This window comes from Dromiciops gliroides, chromosome 6 (genome assembly GCF_019393635.1).
Source record: "Dromiciops gliroides isolate mDroGli1 chromosome 6, mDroGli1.pri, whole genome shotgun sequence".
NCBI classification, from domain to species: domain Eukaryota; kingdom Metazoa; phylum Chordata; class Mammalia; order Microbiotheria; family Microbiotheriidae; genus Dromiciops; species Dromiciops gliroides.
In genome coordinates this window covers 200,911,148-200,933,314 of record NC_057866.1, presented here as the reverse complement: position 1 = coordinate 200,933,314, position 22,167 = coordinate 200,911,148, and positions in this window count along the sequence as shown.

Sequence of the window (22,167 nt, the reverse complement as noted above, 5' to 3'; positions counted from 1 at the left end):
AGTACACGACTATCCTCCAAATTTGCTGTGCTTGCAAACTGCAAGTGATCCTCCACTCCTCACTATCTATCAACTCTCATATCCATGTTGATTTCACCTTTGAAACATCTCACAAATACACACCATTTTCTCTTCTGATACTGGGACCATCCTGGTGCTGGCCCTTATCATGAAAATGTCTAGGTTATTACAATAGTTTACTACTGGATCTGTTAAGCCTCTCTTTATTACATTCCATCCTCCATTCATCTGTCAATTTGATTTTTCTAAAGCAGAGATCTGAAAACCAACCTTACTCAATAAATTCCAGTAAATACCTCTCACCTCCAAGACCAAATAAAAAAAAATCTTCTAGCATTCAGAGATCTTCATAAAATAGTCCCTACCTACCTTTCCATTCTTCTAATACCCTACACCTCCCCCAGGTACTCTTTGATCCAGCAACAATTATCTTCCTGCTGATTCATAAACAAGATGTTTCATCTCTCAGCTCCATTCATGTCCACTGGCTGTCCCCTATGCTTGGAATGTTCTTCCTCCTCATCTCTGTCTCGTGGCTTCCTTGACTTCCATCAAGTATTATCTACAATCTCACCTTTTACAGGAAACAATTCTTAATTATAGTACCTTCGCTGATTATTTCTTATTTATTCTATATATAGCTATTTTTAATATAATTGTTTGTATGCTGTCTCCATTAAATTATTAAATTCATTAAATTGTGAGCTCTTTCAGGGCATCTCTAATGCTTGGCACAGTACCTGGCATATAGTAGGTATTTATTAAATGACTGACACCTTACATTCTGTGGGATGAGAGGTACAGAAACCAGGTTTGCTGATTCAGTTGCCCCCACAACCTGCTGCTGGCTTGTCCAGCTGTAGCCTGCACTCAACTGGAACTCCACTCTTACCCCAGTGAGACAGACTTTTTCTGCCAGCTTTCTAAGTTGTCTTGGACTGTAAAATTGTTTCACCTTTTTTCTTTCTCCCCGTACCCCCACCCCTTTGGTTCTGATGTTCCAGAATTCATTTTGAGGCATTATTTTAAATTGTTTGGAAGGGGACTTGGGAGAGCTCAGGTAAATCCCTTCCTTTACTCTGCCATCTTTATTCTTCCCTCAATTGTTTCTAAAGAATACATTTATATTTATCGATATTTTCCATTTATTTTATTTTATGGCAGTAGGATAATATGCTGGTTCCTGAGTCCTGGATAATCACTTCCTTTAAGAATCAAGGAGTGATGAGATCATTACTTCTTCAAGTATCAATCAATAATCAATATTCATTTTTAGTGGCTATTGTATGTTAGGACTGTGGGATGACTAGATTGAAAGAACCCTTTCTTCAAGTAGTTAACATTCAATTGGGGACCTTTCTGGGGTATTTGAGCTGAACCTTGAAGGAAATAAATTGAGGTTCTTTGAGGCAGAGGTGAGGCAAAATTGTATTATATTCATAGGAGATAGTTTATGGAGAGGCAAAGAGATGGGTGATGGAATATTAAATGTGATGAATAACGAGAAGGTCCATTTGACTGAATTGTAGGGTGTTAGAAGAGGAACATGGCATCATAGATTGGGGTTATGTTTTAAAGGACATTATAAACAAAAGGTAGTATTTGATCCTAGAGATAATAGGGAAGCACAAGAATTTATAGATTAGGGAACTAACATGGTCAGATCTGTACTTAAGGAAAATCACTTTGGTAGTTATGTGAAAGATATTAATAACATTGTTAATAACTGTTACTTCTACTGCAAGTACTGGAAAAGGTAGTAATTACTACCAAGAAGCAGCTACAAAAGTTTAATTTATAAAACCTTTAAGGTTTTTAATCATTAATGTGATTAACTAATATTATTATTAAGAATATACTATTTTAGGGACAGCTAGGTGGCGCAGTAGATAGAACACCAGCCCTGGATTCAGGAGTACCTGAGTTCAAATCCGGCTTCAGACACTTAACACTTACTAGCTGTGTGACCCTGAGCAAGTCACTTAACCCCAATTGCCTTACTAAAACAAACAAACAAACAAACAAAAAAAGAATATACTATTTTAATATAGATAAATATAAATATATCAATGTGTTATGAATTATCGTATAAGCAATATAAAAATAACAACTACCATTGGCATAGTGCTTTAAGGTTTCTGAAGTGCTTTTCATATTCATTTGATATAACAACCTTGGGAAATAGGTGATATTTTATTCTCATTTTACCTAAAAGGCAACTGAGGCACAGAAAAATTTAATTAATTGCCCAGGGTCACACAGCCAGTAAGTGTCTGAGGCACAAATTTAAACTCAGGCCTTCTCTTTTAGAATTATTGAATTTGAGATTTGTGAGGGACCTCAGAGGCCAACTAGTTAAATCCACACATGAAAGATCTTTAATACAACAGAAGATCATCTACATTTTATAGATGAAGAAACTGGGAGATTAGGTGACATACACTTAGTCACACAGATAGTAAGTATAAAGGGTAGCCTTTGAACCCAAATGTCATGCTTCCTAATCTCATACTCTTTAACACTCTGTACACTGAACATATCTGTTTTTCATTAATTTGCATGCAAGTAGATACATATTTGATTAGTAACTAAGCTACATAGTTTGAATAATATTATCATCTATTTTTATATATCCAACAATTGAGCCTCAGATTGATAGTCTTGCCTTTGCTTATGGTCATTCTTTGAAGTAGCCCAGGCATATAATTTACTCTTTTCATGTGTTAGTTAAATATATTTTGATTCATTGTTTCATCTGCATCACTGAGTTAGCCCATTAAGTTCTGATCTAGCTTCTACATTGCGAACATCAATTCCTAACTTTACCATCTATCCCTGACACAGATTCCTGGCTATTTCTCTTGCAATGACATTTTCAGTCTCAGTTTCTCATATCTTCACCCTCATTCCTGAATTACCTGGCAACTAATGCCTGGACAAACTACAGAATAGGTACCAGGAACTTTAATCCTGATTTTCTACCCATTAGTGCTTGGGCGCTAAGCCAAAACAACACATTTTGTGCACCCTAAGGTTTTAAAATTGCTCCCCCAAATTATGCACTGCTGATTTGGCCTGATGTTTTGAGACTTCACTGGACTATATATAACTGGATTTTTTTTCACAAAATAAATACCTACATGCCATGGAAAGAATAATTTTCTGGCATTAAAAATATGTGCTTTTATCTGAAGTAGTCATGGCGGGCAATTGAGCCAAAATAGTGAAGTAGAAGGAAGAAATAAAACCCATTTTCATTCTCCCAACTACTCTCAACAATGATTTAAGAACTACAAAATGAGTAAGGATTAAGAATTGAAGGAGAAATTGTATTGAGTTATCATTTCTGCCCAAGATCACAAATTTAACCTACAGGAAAGTGGCCAGGATAAGAACTGTGGTACAGGTAAAGACTGGTTTCATGGACTCCTTTTCAAGAGCTCCTACTAAGGCCTGAAGTATGTAGCACCCAGAGTTGATCATAGTTTTAGTCCTCGGGTCCAAGCCAGGAGAACAGATGAGGGTCTAAGCCAGGAGGTCTAGAGAAGCCAGAACCTCAGAGTCAGTTTATAGTGTAAGTTTACCTGGAGCAAATAGCAGACTCAGTCCTGACTCAGGACAGTAGCATGGAATCACCCAGAGGAAATAGGATAGCATATTGAGCTCCCTAAAATAGGAGATTACCTGGTTACCCAGATAAGATTTCTGGAAGAATTATTAACAAACCAGATAAAGAACTGTAATTATGCCAGGCATCTCAAGAAACAAGCCTTGAAGAAATACATAATTAACATTTGTTTTTCCAAATTAAACAATCTTTAGGGGTTGTTCCCCTATTCTCTCTGGGATCAAATAAAATTTCACAGACAGGCATTAAAGGCTCCCTAAATATAAATCACTCTACCTTATCATCTCAATTTCACAACTTTCATGTATTCTATATCCCTACCAAGAAGCCATTCAGTAAATTCAATAGTTCACCTCCAATCTCAATGTTTTTGCATAAAGTTTCTACAGGCCTGTATCATACTCCTTCCTTGTCTGTATCATTCATTCCTTTTATTCATTCATTCATTCATTTTATAAGCATTTAGTATGTTTCTAACACAGGCTTGGCACTGTGATAGGTGTTGGGGATTCTACACCTATCTTTAAGGAACTGAAAATATTTCTCTTCCATCAAAGCTTATTTCAGTTGCCATCTCTTTCTCAGTGAAATCTTGCTTTATTTTGTTGATTTTTAGTATTCTTTCACTTCACAAACAACTTTGTATTTATTTAGCCATGTACAATCCTTTCTATTGCCTCCAAGTAGAGTGACTATTTCCTTGTGCCTTTGTCTTCTCAGTACTTTGCTCCTAGCAGGGGTTTAATAAATGGTTGTTTAATTGAATTGAACCCAAAAGAATGAATCAGAAACCAGTAGGAGAGATATTTTTGGACAGCAGCCTTTTCAGTACCTTTTAAATCATGCTAAGCAGGTACCTGTCTATTGCACCTGAAGTACAAATATGACTCTTGTGGTAGAGTTTTCTATAAGAAGCGTAAGACGTCCATTAAAAAGGCTTTCCCGTTTGTGGTATTAGCTCTATTCAGAAAGATTTCATATGCATCTGTACATTAGGGAATATAGGGTTTCTACATTCTATGTATGGAAAGAAATATTCCCAATGGGAGTATAATTGGGCATAACTCCTGGATAGACAGCAGTGAAATATCTTCATTATAACTATGAAGTTTAAACATTTCTCTTCCACAAAGTATAGAAATGCTTGTCATATATATATATATATATATATATATATATATATATATATATATATATATATATATATATATATATATATATATATATATATATATATATATATATATATATATATATAAATGGGTGTGTGTCATATATATATATATATATATGGGTGGGTGGGTGTTTTTATGTGTGTATGTATATGAATCTGTGGACAAACATTTCTGTACTTTCTGGTAGAGAAATAAAAGAATAAATGAGGATACCGGGATATACTCCTTTGATATATAGATAGAAATATAGAAAGATAGATAGAGATCTTTCTTTCTTTCTATCTATCTATCTATCCACACACACATGTCCCCCCAGAAAACTGTGTGTGTATGTAAGTGTCTGTATATTGGTCTGTGTATATGTTTATGTATGTGTACATGTATATGCATTTATATATGAATAAATAATGATATACTCCTTTGGGGAATGTATGTGTATGTGTGTGTGTATATAGATATGTATATGCATATATATAAATTATAACTATATTATAGCTCTATATAACACTAGCATACATATATGCATGCATACATACATGCATGTATGTGTGATTCCCAACAACTTAAGTGCATAAGGACCTCTTTTTCAGATCAAATATTTTGTGGATAATCATCTAATTCTAAGTGTTATATCAACTGAGAAATATGTATGATCTCTGATTCCATCAGCTTAGGAAGCTCCCAATGAGGGATGCTGGTCTACCAATACAGATTCCAAGCCATGTATGCCTTAATAGATAAGGCATAGATCCAGTCTTCTACCATTTTTGTATCCTGGACCCCTTGACAGTATGGTGAAACCTAAAGACCCCTTCTCAAGAAGATGGCAAAAGAAACCAATTACATCAAAATATAGTTAACAGAATGTTTTGGAAAAGAAGTTCACAGATCCCAAGTTAATAACTTCTCATTTGGGGATTTTTTGAGGCATATTATGTCACTCTGAATTAAACAATGAACATTTATTAATCATATCTCTGTTCCAGGCACTGCATTAAATGCTGATGATACAAAAAGACGCAAATGCCATACCTGCACTGAAGGAGCTTGGGGAATACAACCTGGAAACAATTACAAAGAAAGTGACCTATATACAGGGTAGATAGAAATAAGTATCAGAGGGAAGCCACTGTGATGAAGAAGTGTTAGGAAAATCTTCTGATGGATTGTTAATATTTTGTTCAGACATAAAGAAAACCAGAGAAGTAATTAGTCAGAAATGAGGGACCACCAGACAAAATGCACAGAGCCCAGCAATCTTATTCATGGAATAGCAATGAGGACATGTCACTGGATTGAAGAGTACATGGAAAAGGGTAGGGTATAAGAAGATTGGAAAGATAGGAGGAGGTTAGATTATGAAGGGCTTTGAATACCAACAAGATAATTTTGTATTTAATCATGACTGATTCTGTGCTTTAGGACAATGAATTTAGTGGATGAATGGAAGATGGGCTGAAGTGAAGAGATATGAAGTAGACAGGCTCACTAGCAAGCTATTATAATAATCATGGTATGAGATGATTAGGGCCTACAATAGAGTGGTGGAAGTGATGGTAACAGATTGAATATGGGGGTTAGATAATCAAGAATACAAGATGTCTCCTAGCTTGTGAGTCTGGTGGATTGAAGGGATAGTGTTACCCTCTATAGTAAAAGAGAAGGAAAAAGGCTGGGAGGGGCACCTTAGGGAGGAAGATAATGAGTTCCATTTTTGGCCGTATTGATTTTAACATGTCTACTGAACATCCAGTTTGAGATGGCTGAAAGTTAGTTAGAGATGGGTGATGGGAGGTCAGGAGAGAGACTGGAGCAAGATAATTAGATTGGAGAATCATCAGCATAAAATTAGTGATTAAATTTATGGGAGTTAATGAGATAAACTAATAAAGTAGATGGAGGGAGAAGAGAAGAGGGCTCAGGAGAGAACACTTATGGTGACCTAGGGTTATGGGGTATAATCTGAAAGTGGATCCAGCAAAGGAGAACAAGAAGGAATAGTCAGGTACGCAGCAGGAAAAGCAGGAATGACTGGTGTCCCAAAAACTTAAAAAGAATATCAAGAAGGAGAGATTAATCAATGGTGTCAAAGTCTGCAGAGAGTTCAACGAGAATTAGGTTTGGATAAAGGGCATTATATTTGTCAATTATGAGGACATTAGTAACTCTAGAAAGAGCACTTTTGGGTAGAATGATCTTCCTCTCTACTGGCTCATTTCCTACTGCTTATAAAAATGCCAATGTGTCTTCTATCCTAAAAAAACAAAACAAAAACAAAAAAACCTTCACTTGATCCTTTGATCCCTTCTAAATATCATCCTATATCTCTTTTGCCTATTGTAAGTAAACTCCTAAAACACACACACACACACACACACACACACAACCCTACATGAGATACTTCCACTCTCTTCTCATTCTCATCTTAACCCTTTACAATCCAGCATCTGACTATATCATTGTAAGGAAAAAAACAAAAACAAAAACAACAAAACATGAGCCAGATATTGAACTCATTAAGGAAGGAAGGGGAGTGATGTGGACATTTGTAGATAACAGTTAGCATGATTTTGAGTGATATATATTAATTACATAAACAATAAAGGAAGAGAGGTTACTGAATGATGTAAGTAGGGAGAAAATCTGAAAGTGAAAATGGGAAGCAAGAAATATCCCAGTAAGCCAAGGAAAATGAGTGAATGTACATCGAGTAAAAAAAAAAAGAGCGGCCAGGGAGACTGGGTCATGGGGAAGCCAGATCAGTAAGAACTAGAAAATGGAGGGAGTGAGAGAGCAAAAGATTTAAGATGAAGTCTGTTGCCTTTGGAACATTCATTCCAAAGGGCACAATGGAAAGGCTGGGTGAAATTAGTATGAAACTTTGGGCTTGGAGGATTGGGGAAGAATGAAATGAGGAATCAGGTGGTAGGGGGGTATGGAATAGGGTTTAGATAGTTATCTACAGGAGGGAAGAGTAATTAGGATGTTAAAGGTATGACCAGCTGTGAGAATGTACATCATCATATGGAGAGAACCACTCATCTACTCTCAAAGAACAGGTGCAGCACAAGCTGAGAGGCCTGGAGTTAAAGGGAGGGTTGTTCTGCTTTGCATTGGAGGGTCTCCACATTCCATTTAAGATACTAGGTTGGCAGCCAGAAGTTGCCTAGTGTTGGTACAGGTGGAAGTGATTGCTCTGAAGTAGATGGTAGTTGGCCACCCTGGCCTCTACCAGCCTTTCCTCAGGGGACACACTCTGCCCAGCAGGAGATTCAAGGCTCATGCTGCATGCAAAATCTGAAGTCTCCTCACCTGAGGAGTTTGGCTGTGAGGCAAAAGTGGTAGACACCCTGTGAGCAAAGTCTGAGTTCTTCTCACCAGAGGAGGTTAACTATGAGGTGGCAGCAGGAGGTGATGGACTACCTGTGCAGCACATCTATCTAATTAAATATCAGAGGCAGAATCTGAGCCTACATTTTCCTGACTTTAAGTACTCTCTGTCCAAGAGATTATTTTGCCTCTGAGAAAACCTTTATTAGATACCTATCATGTGTAAAATATTGTGATAATCACTAGCATAAACATAAAGTATTGATATATTTCTTTCTTGGAGCATACAGAGGGATATAACAGACATAGATAACTAATACACAGCAATGTATGATAAGAGCATTGGAGAGCCATAAAAAAAAGTGAGGTAAGACGAGTTCCAATCAGCTAGATGAATTAGTGAGGGCCACTTGGAGGAGATCACTGAATGGAGCATTAAAGAATGACTAGAAATTCAACAAGTGAAGGGTGTTGGTAGGCCATAGGTAACTGGTCTCCATGCTCATGTTCTCTGATAGACAAAGGTATGGTTGCCAGAAAGGCTTAACCAATTGCTCTCTCTCTCTCTGCACTCCTCTACCCCTTCCAGCTATTAATTCTTGAGATTTTTAAAATAATGGACTATAGAATACTTGGTTTACTTGAAAGAAGGAAACAAATATTTCATAGGAGTTTACCAGGATTTTCAGAGAAATTTCTACCTCAATACAAATGAAAATAAATGTTTATTGAATACAAATGGAACAGAAAATCTTAAAAATTGAGGGTATAATCATTAATAATAATCATCAAAACTTGGATACATAAGACTTCTTTTAGTTTTCCCAGTTCCACACCAGAGTGGGAGAACAATAGGAAGAAAAATGAAAGAGAGGGAGAAAGGAAGGAAAAGAGTAAAAGGGGATGGGGAAAGAGATAAGGGAAAGAGAAGGGAATGGGGAGGGGGAGAGAATGTTTCGCCTTAGCCCTCTTGTTACCATTAGATCAAAGCTGCTATCAGCTAGTTATTATTTATTTATTTATTTATTTATTTATTTATTTATTTATTTATTTATTTATTTTGTCTTGAAAAAGAGAAAGAACTAAAGGACTGAAAGAAATTTGTAGAAAACCTATGGATTTGTAAATCTTCCCCATTATTCTTGTCCAATAATTCACCTATATAGCTGCTATCTTTCTATTTAACTGTTGTTGTTTGTCCTGTGTTCTCAAAGAAGACCATGAAATTGGGGTAATGTGATGACTTGCAGTGAATCAGATTTAAATGAGGGATAGCTGTTCAAGGACACTAACCTCATTCTCTCCTGAAGAGCCATTTGGGTCCAGTGGCAAGATATCTATCTATCTATCTATCTATCTATCTATCTATCTATCTATCTATCTATCTATCTATCTATCTATCTGTCTGTCTGTCTGTCTGTCTGTCTGTCTGTCTGTCTGTCTGTCTGTCTATCTATCTATCTATCTATCTGGATGACAGGAGATGGCCTCAGATGTTTAAGGCAATTGTGGTTAAATGACTTGCCTAGGGTAACACAGCGAGTAATTGTCTGAGATGGGATTTGAACTCAGGTCCTCCCAACTTCAGGGTCAGTCATCCCTCCACTACATCACTAGCTGCCCCTTCCTATTTATGGAAGTCACACCACACCCGCATGCTAAGCTCTACCTTAGCTCTGAAGAACAAGGGACAAACAATTTTCTTTTTAACAAAGTCAATTTTGAATTAAGAAGTTCCTCCTTGGGATCTACCATCAATGGGTGGACCCAGGGGCACAATGCAGATTTTCATGAAGACCCTGAGATACAAGATAAGGAACGTAATCTCCCTGATCAACAAAGGTTGATTTTTGCAGGCAAACAACTGGAAGATGGACAGACTTTGCCTGACTAAAACACTCAGACGGAGTCTCCACTTCATCTTGTTCTGAGACTTAGGGGTGGTGCCAAGAAGAGAAAGAAGAAGTCTTACACCACTCCCAAAAAGAACAAGCATAAGAGAAAGAAGGTTAAGCTTGCTGTTCTGAAGTACTATAAGGTTGATGAGAATAGCAAGATCAGCCACCTTCAATGAGAATGCCCTTCTGATGAATGTGGTGCTGGAGTCTTTATGGCCAGCCATTTTGACAGACATTATTGTGGCAAGTGTCTCTCTAACCTACTGCTTCAACAAGCCAGAAGACAAGTAAATGTAGATGTGTTAATAAAAAGAGCCAACTGTAAAAAAATAATAAAAAGAAGTTCCTCCCCAGGGCAGCTAGGTGGCACAGTGGACAAAGCACCAGCCTTGGCTTCAGGAGTACCTGAATTCAAATCTGGCCTCAGACACTTGACACTTAATAACTATGTGACCCTGGGGAAGTCACTTAACCCTCATTGCCCTGCCAATAAATAAATAAATAGATACATAGATAGATAGATAAAATGGAAGATCCCTTTTAATAACAGAACCCCATAATCTAATGGGAGAGACAACAAAGACCTTTGTGCAAACAAGTCATTTAAGACAGATAGGAAATAACTGAGGGAATACACTAGAACCAACAGATGGAGAATGGTTTTCTGTAGAAGTTGTAATATTAGTCGAGACTTAAAGAAAACCAGCAGGTGGAGACAAAGAAGAAAAGCATGGCAGGCATGGGAAAGCCAGAGTGTGAATGTCTGGCTCATGGAACAGCAAGGAGGCCAACATCACCAGCCTGAAAAGTATGTGGTGAGTGAGGTGTAAAGCAGGCAGGAAGGAAGAAAGGAGCTAGGCTCTGAAGGGCTTTGAAGACAAAAAGAGGATTTTATATTTGATCTTGAAGGTAATAAGAAGCCATTGAAGTTTATTGAATGGGGATGGGGAAGATATGGGTAAGGTTGGTCTTGCACTTTAAAAAAAAAAATCACTTAGGTGGCTGAAAGGAATATGGATTAAAGTGGGAAGAGACTGGAGGAAGGAAGACACACATGAAATGTATTGAAATAGTCCAGGCATAAAGGCCTATGCCAATAGGGTGGCAGTGTGGGAGGAGAGAAAGGGGCGTATTCAATAGGTGTTACAAAGAAGAAATCAATGGAACTTTGCAAAAGATTAGACATGAGGGAGGTAAGAGAGAGGGAAAAGTTGAGGATATCCAGGTTGCTAGTATGAGAGCCCAGGAGAATGACATTGTTCTCTACAGTAATAGGAAAGGTAGGAGGAGTTAAGATGCATTTAAGGGGAAAAATCATGAGTTCTGTTTTGTATATGTTGAATTTAAGTGTCTACTGTACAACCAGTTCAAGATGTCTGAAAAGTTGGAAGTGCAAGATTAAGGGACAGCAGAGAGGATCAGGCAAGATATATAGATTTGAGAATCATCACCATAGAGTAGTAATTAAATTGGTAGGAACTGATGAGATCACCAAATGAAGTATTATATAGAGACAGAAGAAAAGCAGGGCCAAGAAAGACCCTCATGGGAAAATTAGTGGGCTTGATGTGGATGAACATCTGAATGAAGCAAAGAGCAGTAGATAAATAGAAGAGGCAAGAGAGAGGGGTATTGATAGAGAGGGCAAAGATAGGTTTAAAATGGATAATTTTTATTACATTAAATTAAAATGAGGTTGTACAAATAAAACAAATATAGCCAAGACCAGAAGGAAAGCGGAAAATTAGGGGAAAAAATATAGACAGTTTTCTTAGATCTCAAATATATAAATAACTTAGATCTCAAATATATAAAGAACTAAGTCATTTTGACTATTATAAATTCCCAAATTAACTACAAAGGACCTATGAAGTGTGTCATTTGAAATTATATGGGGGTGCTTATCTCTGTCCCATGTTTTGGGGAACTTAGCTGGGGTTTCTAATATACTGCTACTTATAAATTAGAGGCTATAGCACCACTTTGGGGGATTAATCATTTATTAAAGCATATTAAATATTAGTAAAGAGAGAACACGTAGCTCTGAAACTTCAGAAGCCCTACTTACCTAAGATAGAAGAGAGAGAGAGAGAGAGAGAGAGAGAGAGAGAGAGAGAGAGAGAGAGAGAGGGAAAGAGAGAGAGAGGGAAAGAGAGAGAGAGGGAAAGAGAGAGAGAGGGAGACAGAGACAGAGACAGAGACAAAGAGAGACAGAGACACAGCTGACTCCTCCTAGTCTCAAGCCAAAAGCCCATGAGAAAGTGTAAGTTTTTTGTGGCCTGGAGGAGAGACCGCCCCTCACATACTGCTCCAAGCTAATTGGCTAGCATCATTCAAATCCATTGGTTTACTGGACTTGAGGGTGGTCCATGAGCAGTAAGTGCTGAGGTCAGAGTTCAGAGGACAGACCCTTTGGGTAGAAAGGCTTTCAGGTAGGTGTGGTGTAAACCTCTATTTTCTGTATTCAGAGTCTTAGGCCCAACTTTACTGACTCTGGGCTGGTTCTGAAACAGATCAGGAAAGGCTCTGGAATTAGGCCCTCAAGCAGGGGCCTCTGGGAGTCCCAAAACCCCATTATTTTCTCACAGAGGGAAGACACTATCTGCATCAAGAGAAAGAAGTGATACATAGAATTATTTATAGAATGATTATATATACACACACATATTTGTTTCTAATGGGAGCCATCTTTAGGGCAGGGTTGGGAGGGGGGAAAGGGGAATAAAAGAAATTTACATGATCGCTTGATTATATATTCAAAAGGAACTGCAAGTTACACATAATGGTTTTGCAGTTTCATGTGCAATTATCTTTTTTAGTCTACAAAGAGGTTGGGGAGAATAAGGATTGAGTCTAAATTGGAGTCTATGTATCATACTACCTAGTATTAATTCTACATATGTTTAGATGTGAGTTTTCTCCCCTGCTTGAATGTAAACTCTTTGGGGTCAAAAACTATTTCACTTTTGTCTTCATATAGCTAGAACTTAACATACAGATAATTAGGGAGTTGAGCTATGGTTTCATTGGTATGGGGAAGACCCAGGTGAGGAAACTCACTCTATTAATCCAGGTTGTCAGCTTCTTTTTAGAGGTTATGACTTGTCCAAGTTCAGAGAACTTGGAAGTGTCAGGGGTAGGACTCAAACCTAGTAGGTCTTCCTGTTTTTCAGGATTCCTCTTAGAATAGGTCTTGAACATAATGGACACTTAATAAATATTTATTGATTGACTAATTGGTTGATCTAGTTGCAACTCTCCATATTATATTTTCTGTATTTTAACTTATGTTTGGACATTCACTTCCTAGAATTAATTTTTAATAGTTTCTTCCTCTCATACAAGTCTGTTAAGATCTTTAGATTTTTTAAACTAAAAGTATTTTATTATTTTCCAGTTACATGTAGAAATAGTTTTCAACATTTGTTTATGTAAGATTTCTAATTTCAAATTTTTCTCCCTCCCTCCCCTCCCTCACCTCCTCCCCTAAACAGCAGGTAATCTGATATAGGTTATATACACATAATAACATTAAATATATTTCTGCATTAGTCATGTTATAAGAGAAAAATCAGAGCAAAAAGGAAAAACCTCAAAACAGAAAACCAATAGCACCAAAAACAAAAGAAACAGTATGGTCCAATCAGCATCCATATTCCACAGTTCCTTTTTTTTTTTTTTTTCTGTATTTGGAGAGCGATTTCCATCATGAGTCCTTTGGAACTTTCTCGTACCATTGGATTGGTGAGAAGAATCTAGTCTATCACAAAGGATCAACACATAATGTTGATTTTACTGTGTATAATATTCTTCTGGTTCTGCTCATCTCACTAGCTGCTCTTTTTGTGGTGGCAAGGAATTGGAAATTGAGGGGATGTCCATCAATTGTGGAATGGCTGAACAAGTTGTGGTATATGAATCTAACGGAATTCTATTGTGCTATAAGAAACGATGAGCAGGAGGAGTTCAGAGAAACCTGGAAGGACTTGCATGAACTGAAGATTTTTAGATCTTAATCTTTTGATCAAATGAGATATTTGTAAAGGGCTTAGCTTAAGACCTGGCACATGGTAGGCACTATATCAATGCTCATTCTCTTCCCTTCCTTCTCCCTTTCCTTCTGCTTTTGGAGTCTGTTCTCCCCTACCAATTCACCAACAAGCATTTATTAAGCACTTACTAGATGTCAGGCCCTCTGTCAAGTGCTGAGGAAATGAAGACAAAAGTTAAACAATCCAATCCTATGACTCCATGACTTAGCTATCTCTCTTGAATAGGTGCCACCTACAAATGTTATAAAGAGAATCATGAAGTCCTTTAATCAAAATCACTGGAAATAATATTAAACACAGCCCCAAACTGTTCCATGGCGCATACCATTAGAGCTCTTGACATCAAGAGAGTTGACAAAGAAACATTAAGGATTACTTTTGTTTCTTGATTCTAGACTCCCTCCACCACTAGGTATCCATCTTTTACATGGCCCTCTTAAACCCACAGGAGAATCCTGAATAATAGGACCCAGATGTAGTTCATACTCTCAGTATCTAGATCCAAAGAATTTCCATTCCTTTCCTATTTAGAATTAGTCAAATTTATATCTCGATTTTTTTCTGTCCTCTTACTATCTCCTGTGGTCTTTTCCCTTCTTCCCTTGTTTCTTCCCTTAATACTAAGCACTCCCCAACTGAATACAGATATACCATTCAAAACAGTTCAGGTGCTTCATGGTTTATTGCTCACTGGAGATAAAAGGGAGATCTTTATCTGTATTTGCTTCTGGCATGGGTAAAAGACAGACTTTTGTACTTTGGGACTTGCATAAATAAAGTGTTCAGTTAGGGAATCACCTACATATTGCTTCAAATTTCAGCCAACTATACATTTGAGTTCCTTTTTCTGCTTTTCAATATGGTGGATCGCATATGTTAAACTATAGAATTAGAAGCAACTAGGTGATGCAGTGGCTAGAGTGCTGGAGCTGAGGTCAGGAAGACCAGATTTCAAATCAGACACTTACTAGCTCTGTGACCCTGGTCAAGTCCCTTAATCTCAGTCTGCCTTAATATCTTTAGTAATATAGGGATTGCTGTGAGGATAAATTGAGATAGCATTTCTAAAGCACTTCGCAAAGCTCTATATAAATGCAAGCTATTTATTAACTAAAAATGGGCATTATAAGAGTATCTCTTTAAAATCATGTATAAATGTAAGATACTTGCAAGGAATTTTATTCCCTTTGCAGAATATTTTTAAAACTGGTCTTAACAGCCAATGTTCTTATTCTTAGTTAATATTGCAGCCTGTGCTATTATTATCATAATATTGGATTTAGCAAAGAGTCAGAAGCAAAAAAGAAGAAATTTAAATTTGCCATTGGACATTAGAGTTATTATTAAAGAAATGTAGTGACAGTTTTGACTAAAAAGTTCAATAAAGTTTGATGTAATTTTTTGCAAGAAGATAATTTATTCAAGTAAAGTTCACAATATGAGTTACTCCTAAATGTGAAAAAGGAAAAACTATGTTTTACCTAATGAAAGACACTGAGATTCAATTTTACCCAACAGGGTTGCAATTACACTAATAACAAAGGGAACTATTACTTAAGAGAGACACTTTCACCTTTGTTAAATAGCTTATAATAGTTCTATGAAAATAAGATTCTGTAGAAACATTTTATTCTGTTGGTAAATTGGGAGAAAAATTAAGTTATTAAAAAGTTTGTGAATAACTTTAAAAATCTCATCATTTTTAATGCCTAAGCCTGACTTTTCAGATTCATTTACATTGTATGCTTGCTCAATTAAAGTAAATAAATAAATAAATGAGTAAGTAAAATATAACCCTAGCATCCCTCCAAACAGTTTCATTCCCTTTTTTATATGCATTACTAAATGCAGAGAATTACATTTCAAAGTCACTCCTATAACCTAGCCCAGTGGCATTCAGGCAAGTTTCTATATTCAGAAAAATGAAAAATAAAAAGGCGTTATCTGATTAAAATTTGAAATGTCATTAAACTGCATGTTCGCCAGACGAGGGACTATGTTCTATCATGCAAATATGATTGCCTTTCCCCATGTTCAGAAGCTGTGGCAGCTGAAATATTGACCTAGTATTAAATAGGCTGGAGGGGAAGAGAGGGGAAAGAATACTGGTCAGAGATTTTCAAACCAAGAGTATTTAAAAGAAATTGAAAAACCATGGAAGTCTGGAATTGGGCTTTTATGTAGAACACAAGTGTTGGAAAGGTTTAATTATATGTGACTTTGTTCTGAGAAATTTCAAAAGCCACTTGTATAGCTCTTGCAGCACATTCACTCAATGACTATTTGGTGCCTCAATGGAATGAATTCCTGGTACAATGGTGAAATTATTTAAAGAGATGCAATAGCTTAGCATTCTTGTGTTATTGTTAAGTAGAGGAAATCCCATGCAGAGAGGTGGAACAAATAGAGTATTTCTTAACTGCAGCATCTAGATTAAGATTTTGAAATCATCCTAGGGCATGAAATCTGAGAACTTTTTTTAAAAAATCATAACTGTCAATCTAATTGATTTCTTTACAATCTAATGAGTAATGTACCTGAAAACATGACACTGAGAAAGGGTCTATAGGTTTTACTGAATTATCAAAATGGTTCAACTCACACACACGCACACACACACACACACACACACACACACACACACACACACAGGCTAAGAACCCCTGCTCTAAGGAAAGAAAAGGGGACTACTATATAATGCTGAGCCCTAGAGAAATTGACAAAATCAACCTTCAATGTCAGTACCAGCTATTAATGTAATTAAAAATCATTCTAGGGGTAGCTAGATGGTGCAGTAGATAGAGCACTGGTCTTGGATTCAGGAGGACCTGAGTTCAAATTTGACCTCAGACACTTGACACTTACTAGCTGTGTGACCCTGGGCAAGTCACTTAACCCCAGTTGCCTCACAAAAAAGAACAAACAAAAAACACAAAAAAGAATCATTCTCAAAGTATTTCTTAAAATATTCATCCATGGCCAAGCTCATCTACAATTTCTTGTAGCCAGTCTTTTCTAATTCTTCTCATAGGGCTGTTTGAAGGTTCCAAATTTCCTTCATAGCCAATGGAATAAATTGTTCTCATATGCCCATTCCTCCACAGTAAATCTTCACATGCTTAGGGTAGACATCCCCCTGTCACAGATGGGTTTGAGGCCTATTGAACCCCCAACTTGGTTTTCTGCTAAGAGGGTTTTACAAAGCACTATGTAAATTGTAAAGAATTCTCTAAATATCAGTTATCACTGAGGCCAGATGCTGTTTGTTCTTATTCTGTTGGTAGTGACCTCTCTCTCCTCAAATTATCATGTGTGTACTTAGCTGTTTAAGTAGGGTATCTGCCCCATAGAATACTCAGTCAACATCATAAAATGAATAGAGGACTAACCTTTCACATAGGAGGCCCTGGGTTCAAACGACAGGTCTGACATGTACTAGCTAAGAGGCCATGGATAAGTCACTTATCCTCTCTGTGTCTCAGTTTCCTCATTTATATATCCTATTAAAATTCAAGGCATATCCAAGGAATTTTCTTCTTTGGAATAGGGATAATTCCAGTAGCATCTCCCTCAGAGGGTTTTGCAAGATTCAAATAAGATAATATAAAAATGATTCAATTTGAATTTTTAGCATAAATTATGATTAATATATATAATAAGGATTTCATGGCAAGGACTTTATTAATTTTTTTGTATTCCCACAATTTCTTTGTACATGAATATCTTATAATTTGATTATTGAAATGGCTTGTATTGCACTGCCTTATACTGGATTGATAAACTAGAGACAACAGAATACATAATATATCAACATAGAATTTTTAAAAGATATTTTCAAGGAATCTCCTTTGCTTTTTTACTCTTTTTCTGTAGCTCATTTCTTAACTTGATGTCCATGAGCTTTTTAAATATATATGGATATAGTGATAGATGTATTTCGATGTAATTAGTTTCCTTTGCAGCTTTATACATTTAATTTTATACATTTAATTATATTATTTTGAGCAGGAATCCATAGGCTTCACCAGGCATTAAAGAAGTATATGATACAATAAAAGGTTAAGAAACCCTCTCCAGAAGTAATTGTATTTGCCTCTGAATAGTTGTAAAGGATTTCCTTAAGCAGAAAGCACTTGTAATTGTCAATCCTATGCAAATTAGAAAGGGCAATAACAGCTGTTCCAAAGGCAATGACCATTCTGAGAGAAAATCCTCCAGGCATAATGTCCACAAGGGGGGAAAAATGACTGTCATTAGATTTTGGAACAAGATTGGATGGGGCCAGAGATGCCTGCTGTTAGGTTTGAAAATTAAGGTAAAGTAGGGGCAGCAAGATGCTGCAATGGATAGAGCACTGGCCCTGGATTCAGGAGGACCTCAGTTCAAATCCAGCCTCAGGCACTTGACACTTGCTGTGTGACCCCAGGCAAGTCACTTAGCCCCAATTTCCTCACCAAAAATAAAAATAAAAAACCAATGAAAATTAAGGTAAAGGTTCTGAACAAGAATGCTTTTTTAATTAGGCTAGCAGTAAAGAATAAATTGAGTCAATGTCCTCTCTCAATGACCAAAAGACCTTGAGTGAGGGCCTATAGGATCTTTTATTTTTATTTATTTATTCATTTGTTTGTTTATTTATTTATTATTTATTGCTGGGCAATGGGGGTCACACAGCTAGTAAATGTCAAGTGTCTGAGGTCAGATTTGAACTCAAATCCTCCTGAATCCAGGGCCGGTGCTTTATCCACTATGACACCTAGTATAGGATCTTTTAAACCTAAGTGTGTGTCCCTTCTGGTTGTCCTGACAGTGCAGCATTTGGACTTTTCCAGACAAAGTTAAGACAATCCCTATTGATAGGTATTTTATTGAGGAAGTGGGTTGAGTCACCTCAGTTCTTCTCTATTACTTTCTCTTTGGGAGATGGCAGTAATCCTCAGGTAATAGTATTGTTCTTTAGCAATGGGTGTGGTCTACAATAGCTTTAAAAGAATCAATTTGAATTAAGTTAAGTGAATGCCTGTGTAAGATCACAAAGGAACTTGAATTTGGAATAAGTGAGTAGTAAATAAAGTTTAAAAGGCAAAGAGTGCAAGGGTGGAGATTTAATTCATATTAAAATTGATACTGGAGACTTGAAAAGGTTTCTCATTCTCAAAAAGGTTGCTCCTTCACCTTTGGTGTCCATAGGTAACTCTACCCTCACCTGTAGGTCCAAGAAGCTGGATCTTCTGCAGCTGCAACACCATAGTAAAACTGTCAAGTAGATGAGCTAAACCACGTTGAGGGTAAACTAACCAACAGGTTTCAAACCAGCCAGTTTATTAGGAGAATGTTTACCCCAAGCATGGGAAGATCCCCACCCCCACCCCCTGGAACAGCTGATGAGAACAATTTATTCCAAAGGCTATGAAGGCAGCTGAAGCAGAAGCTGTGAAGCACTTAGAGCTTGGTCAGACATTGAAGACACTAATGTCATCCACTACATCCCAGTCCATGGTCAGTAATCTGGATTGTTGTCTTGCCACTGGACTTGATGTACCTGCAAAATAGTGAGACTGAGGAGTGCCCAGTTCAGCTTCACTTAAATCCAATTCATCCAAAAGTCAAGACATCACACTACTGAAGTCTTTCTCTTCAGAGAAATGGACAAACTACAATAATTTTACCTTTAAGCAAGTTTCTCTGGAATGTAGGTGAAGGGTGAAGCTACAAAGATAAGGAATTTAGACTGACACAGCATGGGCAAGTATAAATCCTATGCCAGCTTGGGTAAGTCTTAAAAATCAAATTAAAATCAGTTTTTAATTTACAGTTGATAGTTGCCCACACTTGGCTTTGATGGCCCCTCAGATGAATAGGATCTATATTTGCTCCCCAAAAGCCCAGGAGATTGTCCTGGCTCCCCCATGACTAGCTGTGAGAAAATGAGTAGTTGTCTCCTCTCAATGTGGATATAACTGTCAGTCATGCTCCTCCTGACCTGTTTGTAGGACAAAGATCTCAGATGTCCTCCTTCCCCTCAGGTTAACAAAATCACATGGTTCAAGGGGCCCTGATCTCAGTAAGGTCCACTCCAGAGTTGTGTCCATGTAAGGAAGTATAAGGTCCACTCCTGAGTTATGCCCATACAAGGAAGAAGGATGGGAATACTGTATTCAGATTACTTAGTTTTTGTGCATAGATTATAACCCTTTAGTAATCAGATCAGTGATGAAAAAAGGGAGGGTCCATTCCCATTAGGGACTAAGGTATAAAACAGGGCCTGGGAGCCCCCTTTCTTTGTACCTACTAGTTGCAAACTAGGGTGCCTCCTTCTCACAAGAAGGGAATAAAGAACCTTTGTCATATCACTGTTGAGTTCCTAAGAATTATTTAGAAGAGGATTGATTTTCCCTCACACTAGCTAATTCTAGGAAATTATCTTAGCTTTCCATCTTTCATATCATTAACCTTTCCCTTTGATCCCAAAGTCTTAATTTTGGTGGATCTCATTAAAAAAAAAAGGTTGGATAATTGTAATTCAAATTAACCATTATTGCTGACTAAATTTTGGGAATGTATTTGTATTTTTTACAGGGAACAATATTCACCCCAAGAAATAAATCTATAACAATGAAAATCATAGGCTTTACAATTGAAAATGGCATACATTTCATTAGAGCAGGGCCTATGCTTACTCAAAACTCTCTCTTTCTTGTAATGACTAGCATACTTTCCTTCATATAAGAGGCTCCTAATAAAATTTGACGAATGAAAATAAAACATAGATAAGTAGTTATCCATTAACCTAAATCTGGGATGAAGTAAGGCTTTGGAGTTCAGAGAATAAAGCCTTGGGAATGATCAAGTTTGCATGAGGCTCAGTTGTGTATTCCATTCTAAAATTACATGTTAAATCTAGACCTCAGAAGTTTTTGAGTAAAGTTAAGTTCTATTTTGTAATCTAATACTTACCTTAATTTTTTATTTCTACATTTTAACCTTCCCTCCACTCCTTCACCCTCCTATTGAAAAGTCAAGAAATACAAGACTCATTAAACATATACAGTTATGCAAAATATATTTCCCCATTAGCCATGTTAAAAAAATAAAGAAAAATAAATAAAGGGAAAAATATGCTTCCTTCTGCACTCTGAGCCAATCATTTCTCAATGTGGAGGTGGGTAGCATTTCATATCATGAGTATTTTGGAGTTGTAGTGGATCATTGTGTTGATCAGAAAAGTGTTTTGAATAGAATTTTTAAAATCTTTTAAAAAATAGTAGACTACAGTAACATTTTGCTTATCACACTTTAAAAGGAAAATATAACTACTCTGGCTTCAAGTTACTTGTACTATTCACCTCTTTCTTTCATAGAAGGAAGCAGGTGGAAAGATTCTAAACAATTATTTCATCACCTTTGTACAACTTGAGATATAGATTCATTTTTGCTGGGGGAGAGCTAAACAGAACTCATGTAGTCTACAGAAAGCTGGCTTTGCAAGTGAGCTCCAGGGAAAGCTCATAGCCTAAGCTGGAAGAAGGGCTTTATGAAATAGGAAGCAGATAATTTTCACTACACCTGGTAGGTCTCTAATTAAAGGGCTAGAATGATCATTTACCCCCATTTTTCATTTTAATTAATTATTCAGGGCTTAATTCATCCCCATTGCTAAATGATCAGAAAATTCCCATTAAGAAGGAAATAAATGTTGCTGTGGGCCAGTAGAATTTTGAAGGAGTTGTTTTTCAATAAAATCTCTTCTGTATTCATGTTTTAGAGTCTGAGTTTCTGTCTTGTCTTGAGAAATGTATTCTCATTTGCCTGCAAAATCCCATATCAATCTGAATCACTTAGTCTTTCTTTTTTCAGTCATTAAAGAATATCCAGACAGAGATAGTAGCTGTCCCAGCACACAGCCTCTACCACTAGAAAATGCAACAGAATGAATTTTGTTCAGCAAAGTCAAGAAAAAGTCAGAGTGAGTAATTTTTTTTTCTCCCACCCTAAGTATCCTAGGAAAATAGAGAAGTTGATAAACAATAGAGATGAGGACGACCAGGTACTCTATGCATTGG